The sequence below is a fragment of the Macadamia integrifolia genome, unplaced genomic scaffold, assembly GCF_013358625.1.
Source record: "Macadamia integrifolia cultivar HAES 741 unplaced genomic scaffold, SCU_Mint_v3 scaffold404, whole genome shotgun sequence".
NCBI classification, from domain to species: domain Eukaryota; kingdom Viridiplantae; phylum Streptophyta; class Magnoliopsida; order Proteales; family Proteaceae; genus Macadamia; species Macadamia integrifolia.
This window is the reverse complement of record NW_024870075.1, coordinates 170,692-190,096: the sequence shown is the minus strand read 5'-3', so window position 1 is coordinate 190,096 and position 19,405 is coordinate 170,692. Positions and strand designations below refer to the sequence as shown.

At 35.7% G+C, this 19,405-nt stretch overlaps 1 long non-coding RNA gene across 8 annotated transcripts in view; it reads left to right on the top strand.

Moving 5' to 3' along the window:
- Positions 1-13,557, top strand: part of LOC122068513 — a 19,666-nt gene extending 6,109 nt beyond the window's left edge. For 4 of the 8 annotated variants that reach the window (XR_006137140.1, XR_006137139.1, XR_006137141.1 and 1 more), the window contains 6 exons: positions 1,513-1,609; positions 2,250-2,786; positions 2,916-2,963; positions 9,934-10,037; positions 10,157-10,330; positions 13,292-13,557. This is a non-coding gene — a long non-coding RNA (uncharacterized LOC122068513). The remainder of the gene's footprint in view (positions 1-1,512; positions 1,610-2,249; positions 2,787-2,915; positions 2,964-9,933; positions 10,038-10,156; positions 10,331-13,291) is intronic. The other 4 variants (XR_006137143.1, XR_006137138.1, XR_006137144.1 and 1 more) reach the window with 3 other exon arrangements.
- The last annotated feature ends 5,848 nt before the right edge of the window (positions 13,558-19,405 follow it).

Genomic DNA, 19,405 nt, shown 5'->3' with positions numbered 1-19,405 from the left:
TTAATGATCTAGATGCATGTCATGATCTCTAAGTATAATGAAAGTAAATGTAAATTGTTATATATATATATATATATATAAGTCCTCTTCCAAATTTTTACAGTGCATTTGAGAAAATAATTTATGATTTTGAAGCCTATACTACTTTTGCTTTTAAAAATATTTTCAGTTGAATCCAATGGGAGCCTACAAGGAAAAAATAGAAAATGTTGATGTACTTTCATGTGAGTATTTGCAGTATATTCACCAAATAGATTCAAGAATTACTATCTATGGGGATTACTTATGAGGCTTTCTTAATCTAATCACAAATTTTTACGAGTGTCAAAGTCAGCTAACATGGTAGATGATTTGCCTAAGCACACTGCACATGGGAATATACATATACAACGAACAGATTATTATGAGTGTTGTTTTATAAACAACAATTTTTCCTACAAGGTGCTGAAACAATTAGGACCATAGTTTTTAAGGCGCTGCTAAGGCGTCGCCTTACTAGCGCCTTGGCGCTGATGCGGTCTAGAGATGGTAAGGCAGTGCTCTGCCTTATGTGAAGTGGCGCCTTATGGGGGTTTTTTTTTTTTCTTAAACACATTTTAAAATTACTTGATGAAGATTCCAAATATGGATTTTTTATTGGTAGGTGTATGGTTTTGTTAACACTTGAGATGTATGGAATCAACTTTACTCCACCAAAAATAACCAAAACAAACAAAACAAAAACACGATTCACAAGCAGGGTTTGGATTTTGTCAAGGGTTTTAAGAAAGGGATTTGAGAAGGAATCAAGGAACTAGGAAGAACCACTGATTCAGGCGACCATTTTGCTCCGGCAGCGGTGAGCTTCATTCTTCTTTGACAGGAGTAGAAATATAGTGGATGACCTTAGGGCTTAAGCACTTATTTTGGCATCATAGAGGTAAGTTTAATAAATACTTTTATTTTTTATGTCTTCTTTTCTTTATATTTATAATTTTGTTTCATAATTATGTATTTATATTATATGTTAATATGTTATGATGATTGGTGATTGATGATTAAATATTGATGATTGATGATTGATGATTGATGAAGATGAATTTAGTTCATTCACTTTATTGATTTGTTTTCTTGATGAATATCTTACATTGGTATAAATATAACTTTTAATATTTATTTAACATATGAGTAATAGGATTCAACTAGGATTTGAGCAAAATAGATTGGATTTATAAAAAAAATTACACATGAACGCTTTAGTTGATAAGGCGACGCTTTATGCCCGCCTTAACGCTAAGGCGCTCTGAAAGACCCTCAAAAGCCTCCGTCGCCTTACCGCCTTAAAAACTATGATAACAGGTCTTTCTCTCTCCTATCGGGTTGGGTTTTGGGCTGGTTTTGTTCCTGTATGGGTATTGTATCCTTGGGGGTTTATTTGATGGTCTTATTTTCTTGTTTCCTCGTTCTATTTGTCTTGTTTGGGGTTATAAATTGCTATGATAGTTTCTTGTAATCTACTCCTGCATTATGTAGGTTTTTAAATTAAGACCCTGAAATCTGGCCAGAATACTTTTAAGTGAAATAGCACTCAGCAAATGATGAACCCCTGAACGATCTGTTCAAGTTTCAGGTCAGTCTGATTATTAGTTTTAAGTTATTGCATATCTTTTTCAGAACCATAGACCCTTATTTTGATTTCTGAGTTTATTTTTTTGTTGAGATTTTTTATCATATTTCATATTGTAATTAGATATTCTCTTGGAGCACTTCTAAACCAAATTAGTATCTGTTATCATATTGCATCTCTGGATTTCTACATTAATATGGTGACATATTAATTTGATCACACTTAAAGCGAATGAGTCTCCATTTGTATGTAGTCTAGATCTTACATTATTTGATTTGACATTTTTTCCCTCCTTTTTTTTAGAGGCATTTTAGCCCTTTTCTTTTTTAAACCTGTTTTTTGCAACAATTTTTTCATCAAAACTTCTTAAGAAATGCGTAATGGGATTCACTGGACTGTTTTGTGAAACAGTGAGTGCTTTCTCTATTACTTAAATTATCAAGAACATTTTTTATTCCCTGTTCTCTGTGTCAGTTAAAACTTCAAATCTAAGTTTGTTCAATTTGGTTATGTTTAGTCCTTAATTGTCTTGTGATTGCATTCTGCAAAACATCATGTGCTGAAAAATCAAACAGATATATCAATTCATTATGCAAACCCTAGTAACTATATGTGGATTTATTTCCATTTGGCCATCTAACAGCATACTTGGGGGAGCTTCTGGCGCAGATTATGTGTGAGAACCAGGAGCCAGATGCTGCGGAGGAGGTCTCCAGCTTCTCCAGATTCTGGCGCTAATGATTCCAAATGCCAATATCTCATTGAACAGGACCTTTTAACTTGCATAATAGGGAGAAATTGGATTCTCAGAATCTGAATAGCGGAAGTTGGAGAAGCTCTTGTAAACATGCTCTAAAACCTTCTCTGTATTTTAGTCCTGAAGTGGGTAGGGGAAAAAAAAGAAAGTAATGAAGACGGAGAAACTACTGTGCAGATTATTAAAACTAGCCATTCGATGAGTTGCATGGGCACACTGACAAAATCTTAAATTGTAGAGTGCTGGATCACTTGGAGCTCTTGCAGGATTTGCTATTGCCACAATTTTTTCTTGGAAGTTGTTGAGATCTAATGGTAGACCACGAAGTAGCCTGCAGAAACAGACAAGTTCAGCGTCTACTAGTAATGGATCAAATGAAGATGTTTCTTCATATGAAACTCGCCGGCTAGAACAGAATTTGAGGTACGTAGACTCAATTGATGAGTTACAGTCTCAAACAAGGGAACATGTTATTTGTTGCTTCAGTTTATGGATTTGCGTGCTTTACAAGAATCATATGCTTGAGCCAAATTTCTATTTTCCCTTCTGTAGCTGACAGTTGGACAAAGAGTGAGGAAGAAACTAAGTGGAAGCCGCAAGGTACATGTTCTAATACTTGAAAAATGTATATTTATTTCTAGGAATTGGCCTTTTTATATATTCTCATGGAGCCTAACGCTTTTCCAATATTTCAAAGTTTTTGTTTCCAGAGAAGAGATACCTGAGTTTAGTGATGTTCATGTTAAGTTGAGTCAGTTTCATAGGGTTATATTTGTAATGTTCTTTTATATTTCTGTCCTCAAGTGTAAAGTACACTTAAGTTATAAGCTTTAGAGACAACCCTGACCTTTATTGTAATTTATCTTTCTTACTAATATAAGTAGTCCCCCCCTCCTCCACACCCGATTTGGAGAATTCTGATCTTCTCTTAAACTTTGGGCATTTCTCTTCACTCTCTTCATCTCTTATCTCTTAATGTCCAGCTACTGAATATCAAATTCTAGTGCTGTCACATGGTATCAAAACATTGATTTCACTTTTCAGTACCTGGGATTGCTTCTTCGTTCTTTTTTTTTGGGTGTGATTAGAATTTGCTGTTTTGGTCCTTACATAGGAAATTTCTTTCCATGTACATAGGGGTTTGATTATTTATGGGTTCCTTTTTTTTTTTTTTTTTCGTGATGCTGGTTTTTCTCCTTCTATGGTGGGTCACAAACATCATTGTGAGTACTTTTTTGTGGACTGATCATATTTTTTTGGTGTGAAAGATCAGATTTCCTTCTTTCTTGCCAAGCCCCTACTTTTTGGGAGATTTTCCAAGAACCTGGTCTCTCGTGGGTTGTTTGCTGTGATTTTTGGAGGACTTTTTCTCACCGGACTTTCTGGTGCTACTGCCCTGCTTGTACTAGAAAAAGCCTATGATAGAGTCCCTAGAGATTTAATCTGGCAAGTTCTTGTGAGGAAAGGGGTATCGAGTAAATATATGGATATAATTAAAGATAGAGTAAATTACACTCCTCTCCCCTGTACTTTACCTAAATATCAGTCACCTCCCCTCTACTTTGAAACCTATCAGCACCCTCCCTTGAAGTTCCAAGATGCTTACTTCTGTCCCATTATTCACTAACAGTGTTAGATGGTGAATTAAAATAAAAACTTACCCTTATCATATCAGAAACCCCAAATCTAATATATTAAAAGATAAGAATACCCTCATCATCTCTAAAACCCCAAACCTAGCCTCTTTAATCAAATTTCGGGTAGAGAAAGAGAGAACCACGACGACCTGAGTGATGCAGCGGCGACTGAGGCAGCGGAGACCTGAGTGAGAGACATTTCCATAGTCGGAATCAGGTCATTCTCTCTTCTCTCATTTGATGAAATGGTGGAAGCTGCTTGTTTTCAAGTTGAAGAAATGTTTAACTCATCTTGAGAAAAAGAAAGGCCATTTCATCATCAAACATTCAAACTAATAATCCAAGTGACTGGATTTCCAATGACATATTTCTTGGAAGTTGATGAAACAATTTCTATCTTCCACTTTCCACTACATAGCTTCCATGAATTACAGTGGAGAAGAATTAGTGATTCCTCTCACAAATTATAATTCCCTTCACTTTCCCTACGAACTTTTCTATCTACGAAGTCTCAAGATTCATAGTTTTGTACAACTATAAAATTAGTTTGGAACCTTTGATGTATGAGACTTAAGGAAAGGAAAAAACAAATCAAATCCAAGCTTGTCTCCCAGACATGACTCACAGTTGGATCAAAGATCCACTGACACTGTCCATAAAATTTAGACTAAACCTGAACTATACCATGCTGTATCAGAGGCCAGATACATTGATCTCAGGAAAACAAAAGAAAACAACCCCCTTGAAACTGAAGATGAAAGAATATATTAGACAGCTAAGTTCCGGTAGTAGATAAGTTTCCTGTCCTTTTAGTATCTGTTTGGCGAGCTTTACTTTCACATTTAATGGAAGAAAAGAATAGAAAAAGGCTTAAGACGAAGAAAGAACGAAATGGGTACTGTGATTTTGATAGTTTGATCACTTATAGGCTACAACAATAGTACAGGCATTGAATTTTTTTTTTTTCTTCCTAGGAAATAAGAACAAAGGGGAAGTAGAGTGAATGAATTTCAATATAGTTATCCATAATTTCTTTTCTTCCTCGGAAACTGAAATTTTCTAAGGATTTTCCTTAAACTGCCATCATCAGCCTCACGAATTCTTAGTAATTGACCTGACCATCTGTTTGAGATTTTAAAATGTAACCGCAAGCATACGGATCAGTGTAGCTACGGGTTGAACACAGGGAGAGCAGCCACTTTATTTTTTTGCTTCTTTTAATAATTTGAAAGTGAACCGATTAATGGTTGTGATCTAATTCTAATTACTATCCTAAATATATGTATCTAAAATAACGTCCTAACCATTCGTCATCTAAGAATTTAAACACGCAAGCCACGCAATTAAAATTAAATAAATAAATAAGTGAAAATAAACAACCCACGCAATTAAAAAGCAATGAAGGAAAAAAATGCTGAAATAAAAATAAAGTAAAAGAAATGGGATAAAGCTAGAGAGAGACTCACAAGTAGGTTTCTCTACTTAGCCCGAGGGATGCATCATAATATGAGCTTCCCTATTTGACTAGAGAGTCATTCTTATAAGGGTTACTCCACTTGGCTTTAGGGAAATGAGACAATTAAAATAAAAACAACAAAATGATAGTTCTATGGCTAGGTTGGGCAAAGCCAACACATGCACTAGCCATGAACCTTGGGGGAAAGGGATAGCAATAATGTAACGACTGAAATTAAAATCTTAAATTAAGAAAGAAAGGGTAGTTAGAAGAGGGAATAAGAGGGGGGTGAGAAGACTACTGAAGGAGCCTACTTACTTGAACTTCAACCCTTGAACTGAAAACTTGATCGATTTGAGCTACTACCAGTACTAAAAACCAGATCTAGAATAAACCAAATCTGAAATTTCTAGTACTAGAGAAAACAAATCTGAAGAAAAAAATTGAACTTGAAAGACATGCTTCATAGCTTCTTGTCACCTAGAACTAAGCCTAGAACTAGAACTTGAAAATTACAATTTCATTTGTTTAAACAATAAAAATAAAAGACTGAATCAAAAACAAAAGTGCTTGCATTAATTGAATAAAGAGAACTTACAAAAGTGTTTAAAGCATAAACCTAGAACTAGAACTAGAACTAGAGAAAGAGATAGATCAACTAAGAATAAACCCTAGAAGAAGAATGAAGTGGCTCCTCCCCTTGTGTTAATTCTATTATATATAGAATGGGGGAGGGAAGCTAACGATTTTAGCTTCTAAAAAAAAATTGATTTTTTTTATCTTGTTGATTAAGTGGAGGAGAGAGAAGAGAGAAAACGTGTGGACAGAGATCTCCCACGATTTTTCTTGCCTTTTTTTTCTCCCTTTTTCTATTTTTCTCTCTTCTTGCGCAAGAAACCCCCTTTGGCCGATTTTTCTTGCTTGGATTTGGACAATATTCTATTTTAATGGAAAATTCCATCCATGCCCTTGTCTTTTTTTTTTTTTTCTTCTTTCCTATTTTTTCTCTTTATTTTCTCTCTCTTCTTCAAACTTGCATACAACCATCTTGGTCGACCTCCTTCAAGTGATGAGTAGGAGAGAGAAAATCTTTAAAAAAAAACCTCAACAAAATGGCAGCTAAGAGGTTCGAACTTGAGACCTCTTAATAAGCAAGGGATTTTGCACACCGCAACTCACCAACTACGCTAGGTAGTTGTTACCAAAAACGAATCTTCAATCACTTGAGGATGTGGTCCATCGATCCTTGTTGGCATTTGAAATATTCATTATACCCTTGGGGCAACTGCAGATGGGCTAGTTCTGCTTCTCGGTTCAGTTCTGATTCATTATTCTTTTTCTGGCCCAAAAAGAATAATCACTTGTACGGTTGACCCAACGAATGTGTACTTGCAATTGAACACGTCCATCTTGCTCAGAATTTCATCATCTTTGCAACCATGTAAATAAATAGGACCCCTTTACGTGTAAAATTGGAGGTATAGCGCCCGATAGTCCTTAAGGCTTTGAAAATATAAAACCTGCAAAAAGAGAGTAAAGCCCAAGGAAGCTCCATTCTAAATATGTAAAATGCATGTTTTACTACACTAGATTTCACACATAAATGTGCTCATCACCATCACCATCCAATCTTCAACTTGAAAACAAACAGAAAGAGAGTACCTGGTAATAGATTATATCTTGAGTTGCAGAAGCAAGCAAAAAGTCTTCCCAATCTTTGTTCAGTGGTTTTATTGGTTGAAGAAAATGATTCAGAAACCGTCGTTCAGATTGAAGAAAATTCTCTCGTTTAAATCGAACTTCAGCTTGACGTTCAGCTCGAAGTTTCTATCTGATCTGAAACCCTTGTTCAGGAGAGTTCGTACGGATCTTTCTTTTTCTCTCCTTTGATTCCATTTGAGGCTCAAAAGCAAGACATCGTTTGATTGAAGAAGGGTTTGTCACATAGTTGTCATGGCGCCAAGGCGAACCAAGGCGGTGGAGGGTTGTCTAAGCGCTTAGGCGAGAAGGCGTCTGCCTTAAGGCGAACAAGTGTTATTTTTTATTTTTTTATTTTCTAACATTATTTAGTAAGTTATATATACCTTGTATCATAAAAAATCAAGATTAAGCCACATCAAGTCATTAAAAATCAACATTTAACCACATCAAATCATAAAAAATTAACATTAAGTCATATTAAGTTATAAAAAATCAACATTTAGAGAAATGCTCTTATTCTATAATAAGTTTGATTGGTCAAATGATTTTATTTTTACATTAGACTTTTTGTATTAGTTATAACATAAAACCAACTTTCTAACAAGTCTAAGATTACTTAAATCTGAGTTGCACTGACAAAGTTATGCTTCAGTCAAACTTATTTTTAAGTGCACGAATACTGTTAAAATCGCCTGAATGAAAATAATTTTATGAATATCAAAACAAAATATTATTTTACCTGACTTTTGGTTTTTAGTAATTTTTTAACATGATAGAATTTATAAAATTTTCATAATTGAGAAAAACCCTAGTATTTAAAAGTTGAAAATCGTCCCTGTAACCAAATTCTAGTTTTTGTTCTTAGACTGGGAGGTTGATTTTTTATCCTTTTGGAATTTGATTTTTAAACTATTTTTATTGGATTTAAATATGGGGTATTTGCTTATTTATGAATAATATCTTAAGTAAATGAAATAACAAATATTAAAAACATTTACTTGAAAACAAGGTGACATGCAGTGCAACAAGGCGGCTATTGCTTAGGCCCCAGGCAAACCGCATGGACGCCTTGGCAACTATGGTTTGTCACTTGCTTCACAAACCCAAAAACATGAGGGGAGGGTGTTTTAGGAATCTCCTAAAAAATAAGGACAATGTGGGTATTTTAATGTTAGTGTTAGGCTGATGTTATCACTTAATAGTGATAACTCGTGATAATGGGACGGAAGTAAGCATCTAGGAACTTCAAGGGAGGGTTACGATAGGTTTCAAAGTAGAGGGGAGGTGATTAATATTTAGGTAAAGTACAGGGGAGGGGAGTGTAATTTCCTCTTAAAGATATGTATGAGGGCGTGGTGACTAGTATGAGATTTGTGGGAGCTCAAGGCAAGGAATTCCCAATTACAATTGGGTTACATCAGGGATCAACTTTAAGCCCTTTTTTGTTTGTGTTTATCATGGATGAGTTAAACAAGAGCATTCAAGATGAGGATCCCATGGTTTATGCTCTTTGCCAATATATGTTTTGATGGGTGAGACAAAAACTGAGATTAACGCTAAGTTGGAGCTATGGAGATCAACCCTAGAAACTTGAGGTTTTAAGATTAGTAGATCAAAGACAAAGTATATGTTGTGTGACTTTAGTCACCTATGATGGAAAATGATATGGTGAGAATTAAGAAAAGAGAGTTAATGCAAAGTGACGATTTTAGATATCTAAGGTCAACTATAAATAAAGAAGGTGACGTAGAGGATGATATTTCATAGAGAATTAAAATGGGATGGATGAAGTGGAGAGGTGCAACCAGAGTGTTATGTGACCGACATAACTTTTAAAGCTTAAAGGAAAATTCTATAGATCTATTTTACGATCGGCTATGATGGATGGGGCGGAATGTTAGACAATTAAGAAGTGTCATATAGATAATCCATATGTAGCAAAGATGTGGATGTTAAGATGGATGTGTGGCAAAACTAGGAAGGATAAAATAAGGAAAGAATGTATTAGAGATGATTTGTGAGTTGCCCCGATCAATGACAAGCTCCAAGAATGTCGTTTGAGGTGGTATGGTCATGTTCAACGAAGACCTAGGGATGCTCTAGTAAGGAGGAGTGGGGGGATCTGATTCCGATTGAAGAGACCTAGAGGCAGGCCTAAAATGACCATAGGAGAATTTGTGAGGAATGACATGCATGGTGTAGGTATTGTCCCAAGTATGACCTCAGATAGAGCCAACTAGAGGGCAAGGATCCATGCAGTTGTGACCCCATTTAGCTGAGATTTTCTTGACTTGCTAATGCCGGGCTTCTCCCCTTTTACTTTATTTATTTTACTTCCTTTTCTTTCATTTTTTTCTTTTTGTTTTTTGTTTTCTTTTTTTGCACGGATACATGTAGTTGACCACTTGACCCCATTAAGTTGGGATAAGGCTGAGTTTGTTGTTCTTAGTTGAGATGAATTGGGTATCTATGCTTTGTTCTTTCTCCCTTTACCCATATAAGTTTCATTCCGGGAATAAGATAACTGCCAAATCTCGCTTCCCCCCTCTTATACTTCTTTGATTTCCCTTGTCTGAAAAGGTTCCTTTGAATGAGATATGTTAATTTAAATTGTTTACGAAGTATAGGCTGTACATTGTTCTATATTTTCTATTGGTCAGCCACCTATTTTTTCAGCTCTATTATCATGGACTTTTCAGCTACCTTTCACTTCTCTTTTGTGGATAATGAAAACGGTCTACATATGTAGCAATTTGATACTCATATTCTGTTTCAGGGAGGATGTAGCACGCATATATACAGCTGAGGTTGTTTTTTCCGTTTCACTTCCTTACGAATGGCACTATGCATAGGGATTTAAAACCAGAAAAGTACTTCCAGGTGCTAATGGCTGTTTATGAATCTCACTCACTCTCTCTCTCTCTCTCTCTCTCTCTCTCTCTCTCTCACACACACACACATATATGCACATGTTCACATTTTTGGCTTCTTGATTTTAGGCAATGTCGACCGATTTTAGTCTGGCAAAGTAATTTAATAAGAGTACAAGATCAAACTCCATGTGTGGATCAGTAGAATGCATGGCACCTGAAATTGTTCTTCGGAAAGGCCATGATAAGGCTGCAGATTGGTGGAGTATGGGAGTCCTGTTGTTCAAGATGCTCACTGGGAAGGTCAATATCCTTCAATTAGTTCCTTTGGGTGTACCATGTTGGTGGGAAAAAAATTTGTGCAGAATTTTATTTCATTTGCCAAATCTCATTGAAGAAAAATATGATTACATGCTTAGTTATATGAGAATAAGTTCAAACTGCATTATTGACTACGTATGATTCCTAAAAGTGAAGAAGTTGTTTGATCGTGAATTTCCAATTAGGTTTCTACCCTTAACTTGTGATGGTGTGTACCCACAAAACATGTTTAACATGGTGTGGCTGGACCAGCATTTAATTACAGTGTAGAGTGATAGGATTGAGATTTTGACTAAGATGTTCTTCTTCACTCAAAGGGAGAGAAAAGAGAGGAAAGCAATAGAAGAAGAAATCATCCATAAACCTCCCCTCCCCCACCCCCCTATATATATATATATATATATATAAAAGCAATGGAAGAAGAAATAAGACTTACATTGTTATACCTGAGGTAGCAAGTTCAGAAGTTTGGTTGAGTCTTCAGAGATTTGAATTCAGAATTGAACAAAACAACAATAGAACAGATAAAAAGAAAAATAAATTCTCCTCCTTGGTTTGAAAGGTTCTTTTTGTTACAGATTGTGCAAAGAAGGCTTGGCATGTCTAGAATGAACTGGTGTTGAACAAATTTCTGAATCATCTGTTATTGATCCTTCCATTGACACCAGAAAATATGTTAAGTAATAGGAATGGTAGTAACTGCACAAGCTACTAGTGTGCATTTTGCTCATTTGGCTTTGATAGTTATGCAGCTCTATGGTCAAGTTAGGTTTTATCTAAATAGAATAGACAAGAGCTTCCTCCTTGTCCGGTTCTAATACCGTGTATTTTTTGCTGCTATTCCTTCTTTTTGTTTTGCGTTTTTTTTATTTTTTGTTAATATTCATCCATGAATTAAAGTATGCCTGAGAATCTGTGGCTGGGGCCAAGCTGCCTTAGTTTCTTCCTATTAAAAAGCCTTATTCTCTCTCTCTTGCTCTCTCTCTCTCTCTCTATACTTTCTTAGTAGACAAGAATACCATCTTTCCATAATAAAATTACTACTTTCTCTCCTCTCCCCATCACACGTGAAATATCCCTCCCAAACATTATATCCTTTTTTTTTCTTATAGGTCCTAACTTATCCTATTCTATGAGGGGGGAGGGAAGGTGTGAATCAGGAGACTTGAACCTAAGACCTCCTCGTAGCCTCGTAGGATGGGCTTGAACTCTCCACACTCTACCAAGGGCGCTAAACACTTGTTCACAACATTATATCCTTTCATTACCCTCACATTTCCCTCCCTCATTTGATATGCCCTCTTTCCTTCCCGCACTTCATGTAGTCTATCTTCTCTCACAGTTCTGCATCCCCACTCAGCGCTCTCATCACCAGCACTTCAATGCAAGGAGGCCTGGCCTCTCTCTCATCACCTCTTCATGTCTGATCATTAAGGCCTGTTCTCTCGCTATCTTCTTTCTTCTCCTATCTCTATGGCAAAAACAAGGTCTCATGGCTCCCTTTGTATACCAGTCCTTCCCCATCCATCTCTCTCTCTCTCTCTCTCTCTCTCTCTCTCTCATGGGCTCCTATTCTCTCTGTTCCTGATCCGACTATTTCTCTCACACACGGCAGCTCTTCAAACCTCTATTTTGTTGGTAATTTAAAAAAAAGGAGTTGAGGCATGAAGGCTCAAGAACATATCCTGTTTAGATCCTTGAACAAAGAGAAAGTCCTTAGTGATAAGTAGTAGCTCCACATCCCAATCATGTGAAGGAAATAAGCATTTTAAGGGTATTTTGAGTGAGGACACCCTTTAGATAATACACCGAATGCTTCAAACATCAATTAACGATTTTCAAGTTCAAAAGAAAAAGGATTTGAAGTTATGTTGTATAACATTGATGCTCAAGAAAATGATATTGTTTTTTTTTTTTTTTTTTCCTCTTTTCTAATGTGAAGGTGTAGCACAAAATTGGTTTTATTTACAGAATTTTTGAAAAAAAAACCGTGTGGTTAAGATTTGTACCCTCTACCTTATTTTCTCATGTTTGTTGCTTTACCTGCCTTTGAATTTTTGCATAAATCACATAAAAATATCCTTTGGAAATAATTACAGTCAACAATCCTTATGGCAGTATTATTTAGTTCCACTTCTACTTAGATGTTTATTTTGCTTCAGAATCTTTGCATTGGAATACCATTTAGAGAAACTGATTAGAAATTTATCTTGCAAATCCTAATTGTGGGCCACAAAATACTTTTTGGATATTGGAGATTAAATTAATTTGAAGTTGGGTCTCAATTTGAGGAATCTCTCAAATAGTTGACAAAATTGAGATTTCTCAGGTAGCTGAGAAGCTATTCACTTGATAGATATCACCTCACCATAAAAAAAGAGGAAGAAGAAAAAGGAAAGGATCTATGAAGTTTTAGGTACAAGCATAGTTCAAAGGAATTTAGATTGGTCAGATCATCTAACCTCTGTTAGTATCTAAGAGAGTCAATCTGATCCATTATATATGGTGGAGTGGCCAATGCATTGTACTTAAATGCTTTTTAGTTTATCTGAACTTTTGGAAACTGGATTTTATATATTTTTCCAGTTTGCTTTGTTTTGTATTATCTCATTGGTGAAGAGGAAGTTTAGCATAATTGTTTGTTTTGACCACATGCTTGAAAAGTTCAAATTTTCATGTGTATCTATCACACTGGCTGCTGTCGGAATGCTCTAATACTTGATATTAGAACTTATTTGACGATATATGTTGGGTGGTGACTCTTTGTGAATAAGTAGACTGTGAGAAGACCAAGAAGGTAATAGCTGTGGAGATGTATTTCTTTCATTTTCAACTACACTGAATAGATTCGACTGTGAACATGGTCTGCCAATTCCATCGTCTTCCAAATATTTTCTATATAAATTTGACAATCGAAAGTGATTTAACCTTGTGTTGGTGCAGTTAGCTATCGCCAAAGACCTTGAAGCTGCCTTCTTCAAAATATTGGAAAGCCTTCAACCTTGTTAAGTCGCGGAATAAAAGCTGGAACTCAAATATTTTCTGTTTACAGTCTGAACCTGTTCCATTAAATATTTAATGTTGTTTATTGTCTTATTTATTTATTTATTTATTTTTTTAGTATAATGCTGAACGGAATGGTCTTTGTATCTTATTTTATACTTCTCACCCATTAATTTATTATCAGTTTAGAAATATATATTCTTTTTAGAATCTGTATTACATAACCCAACATGATTGCCGTGGAGTGCTCTACATTTATGTTTGATTGATGTTTCAATCCAGTTATGTTGTATGGATTTGAATTGTAGAGGTTTGGATCATCTAGCATGTAATTCTTCATTTTGTGCTTGCACCTTGAACTCTCAGGGTAAGATTACATGATCTGATATATAATCTATTATTTTGTTATTCCATTGCGTTTTGTGATAAGAGTGAATATTCCCTTGGTTGAATAAAATTCTTTATTACCTCATGAACCTTTTTGCATGTCGGGAATAAGTTCACTGGATGGTTTACCCAGATTTAAAGTTACGTGCTAAGAAACTTTTATACACCCAGCCCTGCCCAGCAGGAGGCTGATCTCTTTCTATTTAAACCATTCTTAGTCTTACTTTATATATATATATATATATATATATATTTTTTGTTATAAAAATGTCTACGTACCCTTATTAAGGATCATGTCATAATGTAGTTTAGGATTAAAATAGATGAGTATGTAACAAAAGAGGCTTGACTTGAACTTCATGCTCCCTAAATACCCTCAATGGGGATTATGTCAAACGTCCTTCAGAATCGGTTTAGGCAGATAGAATACAATTACACATTTACACTTTAATAGGTCATGTAACATTGGAATAATTGACACTCTTAATGGTTCGTATCTATTCCTTGGCATATAATTTTATTTTGACGGCATAATGACATAAAATAAAGGGAGAGGGTTCCTTAAAAGGTTGTGGCTCATGCACTAGCACAGGGCCAATGGGAGCACATGTAGAAGCATCGACAACGACAATATTTCCACATTTCATGGGGGTTGAACAGTCATTTTGCCCCCTTGTGCCTAGGCACAGGGCCACGGTGCCTTTCAGGCTTATTTTTCTATAAAATAAAATATAGAATATTTCAAAAATCCCAATTTTGGCGGCATAATGGATTGTTGGAAAACAAGGTTTTGTGACTCGACTCGTCTTCTTTAAATCCTAGTGAGTTGGAGCAAGTCACAGAAAACCAAGTGAGTCACGTCAAATTTCCCTCTTATTTCCATACTAGTCTTTTTCAAGCAATCTAAATAAATAATTAATAAATAAATTAAATGAGGCAAGATAGAATAAAAGTGTTTGTTTTTCAAATTTTCTATTTTTCTTATGAAGCTCATCATTCATCATCTCTTGGATGAAAGTGATAAGATCCGACTTGGAGATGTCATGGTCATAAATCATGTTTTTTAATTAAAACTTAGATGTATACACTCAATAGTCGCTAGATTCCACACAGAAGACTTCGATCATTAAACATTTAATATCATTAGAATATATTTTAGTTTAAAACTGTTTAGAACTACCGACTTAAACTTTTGACAAGAATCGGCCATTTCGTTGTGACTCAGGCAAAACAAACGAGTCTTGAATGACTCGGTATGATTTGGTCCCAGTCTTGTCATTTTTTAATACAGGACGAATCTCCATGACTCTTGACCAGGTTTCTAATCTTTTGACCAAATTCGGCTTAGTTTTCCTAGTCAAAACCTAGTTTGCCAACAATATTAATGGCTAGAAAGCGAATACTTGACTATTTTGAAGGGTTAATCTATTTGTCACTTCGGTGGTTACAATATGTTGTAACCTCTCTTTTATGTCCATCAATAGATAATCATTATTTTTGCCACTTTAAGGATTAAATTGTCATTTCACTTTTAGTGAATTGAATGAAAACTTATTAAAAGTTTGTATTTTATGGGTATTAAGGTAAATCTACTGTCATGAAAACAGTGGAGGGAGTGTCGGTTACTCACTTTTCCTCTTCGATTACTCACTTTCGTCTCCAGCACTTGCTGCCTCTTCTCGCCCCATCTACCTGCAACTGATCAATTTTCCCGCCCCATCTACTTAATTTAATTAAAGTCCTACATTGCAGAACATGGTCGGGTATGTTCCGCTCATTTAACCTTTCGTTTGCTGGAGAAGCTTTTTTGAAGTCAACATTGCAGAACATGGTCTGGTAGTGGAGAATTTGGTTCGCAGGTGGAGAAGAACTTCTTGTAATTTACACATTAGGACATGTTTCTTAATTATTTATTTTTTATACCATATGAATGACTTTATTTATAATTTAACTTTAAATTAATTTTTAAATTTCAAACACATCCCCAATCTATAACAAATTACATGTGAATCAAATATTAGTTTTGCTTCTCCCAAATAGATTGGTTCTTTCACCAAAAATTGGAAATCGGATTGCCTAATCGCTTGATTTGGATTGGAATCAGTGGTCATCGATATTGATTTCTGACCATAAGAAACTATGACCTAAATTTCATTATTTTGAATAAAAGGATAGGATGATAGCCCTAAATTATATTATATAAATCGAGGTTAAAATCAGAGCCGGTTTGAGTTGGGCCGGCTTAGGCATGGGTTGAGGTTAGGCCTAGGCCTCAACCCAGGCCTAGCCCAACCCTAACCCAAAGTCAATGTTTTTCAACCCTAACCCGCCTTTAATGTCAGAAATCTTAGGTCAGGCCCTAATCGGGCTCAAATGTAAATGGTTCAAATATGATCGGATCATGCTATCCTCTTATCGGGTATGAATACCCCTAAATGGATAGGGATGCAACTCGAATATGATTTTTTCGACTACCTGTTTACATCCTTGACTTGTATAACATAGACCTTCCTCCCCCATAGGATATTATTCACTCTCAATCCATGTTTCCTATTTGTCTTGGGTCTTTTCTTTATTGTCTAGAATTGGTACCCCTTGTGGCCACATTGGTAGATTTAAATACTGGTAAAAAATTCCAGTTTGTTCTTTATTTTTTTTCTCCACATATAATCAATGTGTTATTTCTTTTGATTTGTGGGACCATAATGCCTTTGTAGTGTCAGCTAGAGTTTGGAATTTGGATAAATATCCTTTGTCCCTTGGTGGTCCATTTAACAAGTAAAAAAAAGTAGTAAGATGTGTGTGTGTTTTATGATCCCATATCAATCGTATGGGGGGGGGGGTTACCATGGTTTAGAAAAATGAAATGTTATTAAAGGTTTTGTTTTGGTTTGCAATTTTTTAATCGACACTTTCAAACGGTCCAGCTTATTCTATTATTTTTTCCACTTCAAGAAAGTTGTGTGTTAATGATATTGATTAGATGACAATCAGACTACCGTAGAAAAATATTGTGTTTTGAGGGCCCATATATGCCCACAGATTATATTAGGAAATTTGAGGGCACTTACACTAAGGAACTACCTATTTATCCCCAGGGTGACACTAGTTGATCTGCCCCGATATATAACAAGCTAGGGGTGTCGATCCCAAGCCCGCACTGATTAGACTGATCGGGCCCGACTATTTAAAGACCGACTGACCTGCATCGATTAGTAAACGTGGCTCGGCCCGTTTATAAACAGGTAGTACATCATGCAAGGGGTAAGCCCGACGGGCACTCTACTAGCCTGGCCCGTTTAGAAGCATGACTTGGCCCGACACGTTTAGCCCAACCTATTATATGTCCAAGGTTATAGCCCTGCGAGGCACCGACTAGGTCTTACCGAGATCGGCCCGGCCCGACCAATTGCCACTCCTATAACAAGCCAAGTCTTTATTATCTTTCATGAAAATTGTGAACTCCATGTGATCTATTCTTATCTTCTATAGGAGCAACATCCTCTGCATTGAATGGTGAGCAACAGTGAGGATCCAATGGTTGGGAAGGTCCTAGCATGCACCTTAGCCATTGAATCCTCACTGCCACTCACCGTCTTCCTGCAGACGATTTTGGTGCTCTTCTATATGGTTCTTAAGGGATCAAGGTAATTATCATCTAGAATGTAGAACATGATATATGGTCTTTTTTTTTTGTGTTAAATAGTTTTGTTTTTGTTTTTCCAAATAAAAAAGGGTGTAACCAATGCACGAGGCTCCTGGCACTGTGGGTTCTGAGGAGGGTCTGTATATCAACACCCTCGCACATGAAGGCTTGTACGCACACGGCCCTGCACGTGACACATACACGTGGATGCACAATCCTATCGCACCAAGGGGAGAATGTTTCAAGGAACCCTATTGCACTTTCTAGGGATTGAATACTCAGATTCCTATTACAACCACTAATCCCAAAAGCTCAAGCCGTTAAGTGCCGGCAACAGCAATGTAGTCAACATTATTGTCATACTCTCATTAGCTTGGTCCCTTTCTCCAAATTACATCCTCGATTTGAAGTTATATACTTTACTATTATTCCTTGTAAATGTCATTTTTATTACAAATATTTTGTATGCTATATTGAGCAACAAATAAACAAGTAGTTATTATCATTTTTACCCAAAAATGATCATTACTCATTAGCATTATTATTATGGATAGGGAGCAAGGCCTGAAGAATAATAATAAAACATCACTTAACCCCCCGGGAGGGAGTTATCTTTTATAAATGTCCCACTATTTGCATGTGATTATCTAAGGACCATGTTCCAGTGCTTTTGAGGTCACAATTACAGTGATCATATATTAGAGCACAATATTATACAATCTAGCTCATCCCTATAATTAGTATTAGTCAACCGAGATCATTGGGATGGTGATATTCTTATGTGGAAAAGTGGTATTGGGTTTGCAGTAGAATACGTGTAGATTGAATGGAATAAGTATTTTGGGTATCCTATTTAATACGGAAAGGGGTACCAATCAATCCTTTTTTTTTTATTACAATCCACCTATATCCAGGGTTTAAAGTATCGGTCTGTATCGTACCATATCAATCGATACGTATCCGTATCAGCCCTTACTGATACGATACAGATCGATACAATACATTGAATTTTTAAAACCCTTTTATATCTATACATATCTTACGATACATACCGATACGCATCGAAACACCACCGATACACACCGATACGCACCAATACTCATCGATACGTATCGATACTCTATGGAAAATTCAAAATCGAAGTGAAATATATGTTTCAGTATGTATCGGTACATATCGATACGTATCGATGTGTATCGATATGTATTAATCGATAAACACCGATACGTACTGATACGGTCATAAAATGACGAAAATGGGTCATTTTTTAGAAAAACACAATTTTTTGAGGTGTGTTTGTTCCAAAGTTGCGGTCAACCATTTTTCTCTCTAACTAATGTAGAAATCAAGATTGGGAACTATGATTTTACATTTATGGGACAACTACAAACTTTGGATTCTTAGTGCGATACTCTCAATTTACTGTTTATGCATAATACATGTTATATATAGCATTTTTGTAACTAATTTTTTTTATATAAAAGTGTATAAAAAAGTGTTTCTTATTCATTTATATGTGTATCTTTAGCGTATCTCCAACACGATATGATACCCTCCGATACGTATCTTAATTTTGGCCGACTGATACGGAAATCGATACCAATACTTTAATCTTTGCCTATATCACTAATCCATAATTGTTATATGAGAGATCTAAATTCATTCATATCACCAATCCAAAATAGGTAAAAGGTTACAATCAATCCTCCTACCATATGCATCATTTCCTTGATATCAGACTTAAATATACTTTTTTGAACTGGATTTGGATATTGAGAATTTGGGATGACAAATCACGTGGATGATGAGTGATCTTAGAAATTCTAATACTTAATTGGCCCCAGAATTTTACTACACGTGACTTTTGAGTGAAAATGAATATATAGATATATATATATATATATATAATGATTAGCTTCATCTATGTAGTTGCACTATATTCCATCAAGTTATTGATAAAGATTTGGGATGAAGAAGCCACTTCGCAACCCTGCACCCATGGGGAAGAAGAAATCCCGCCC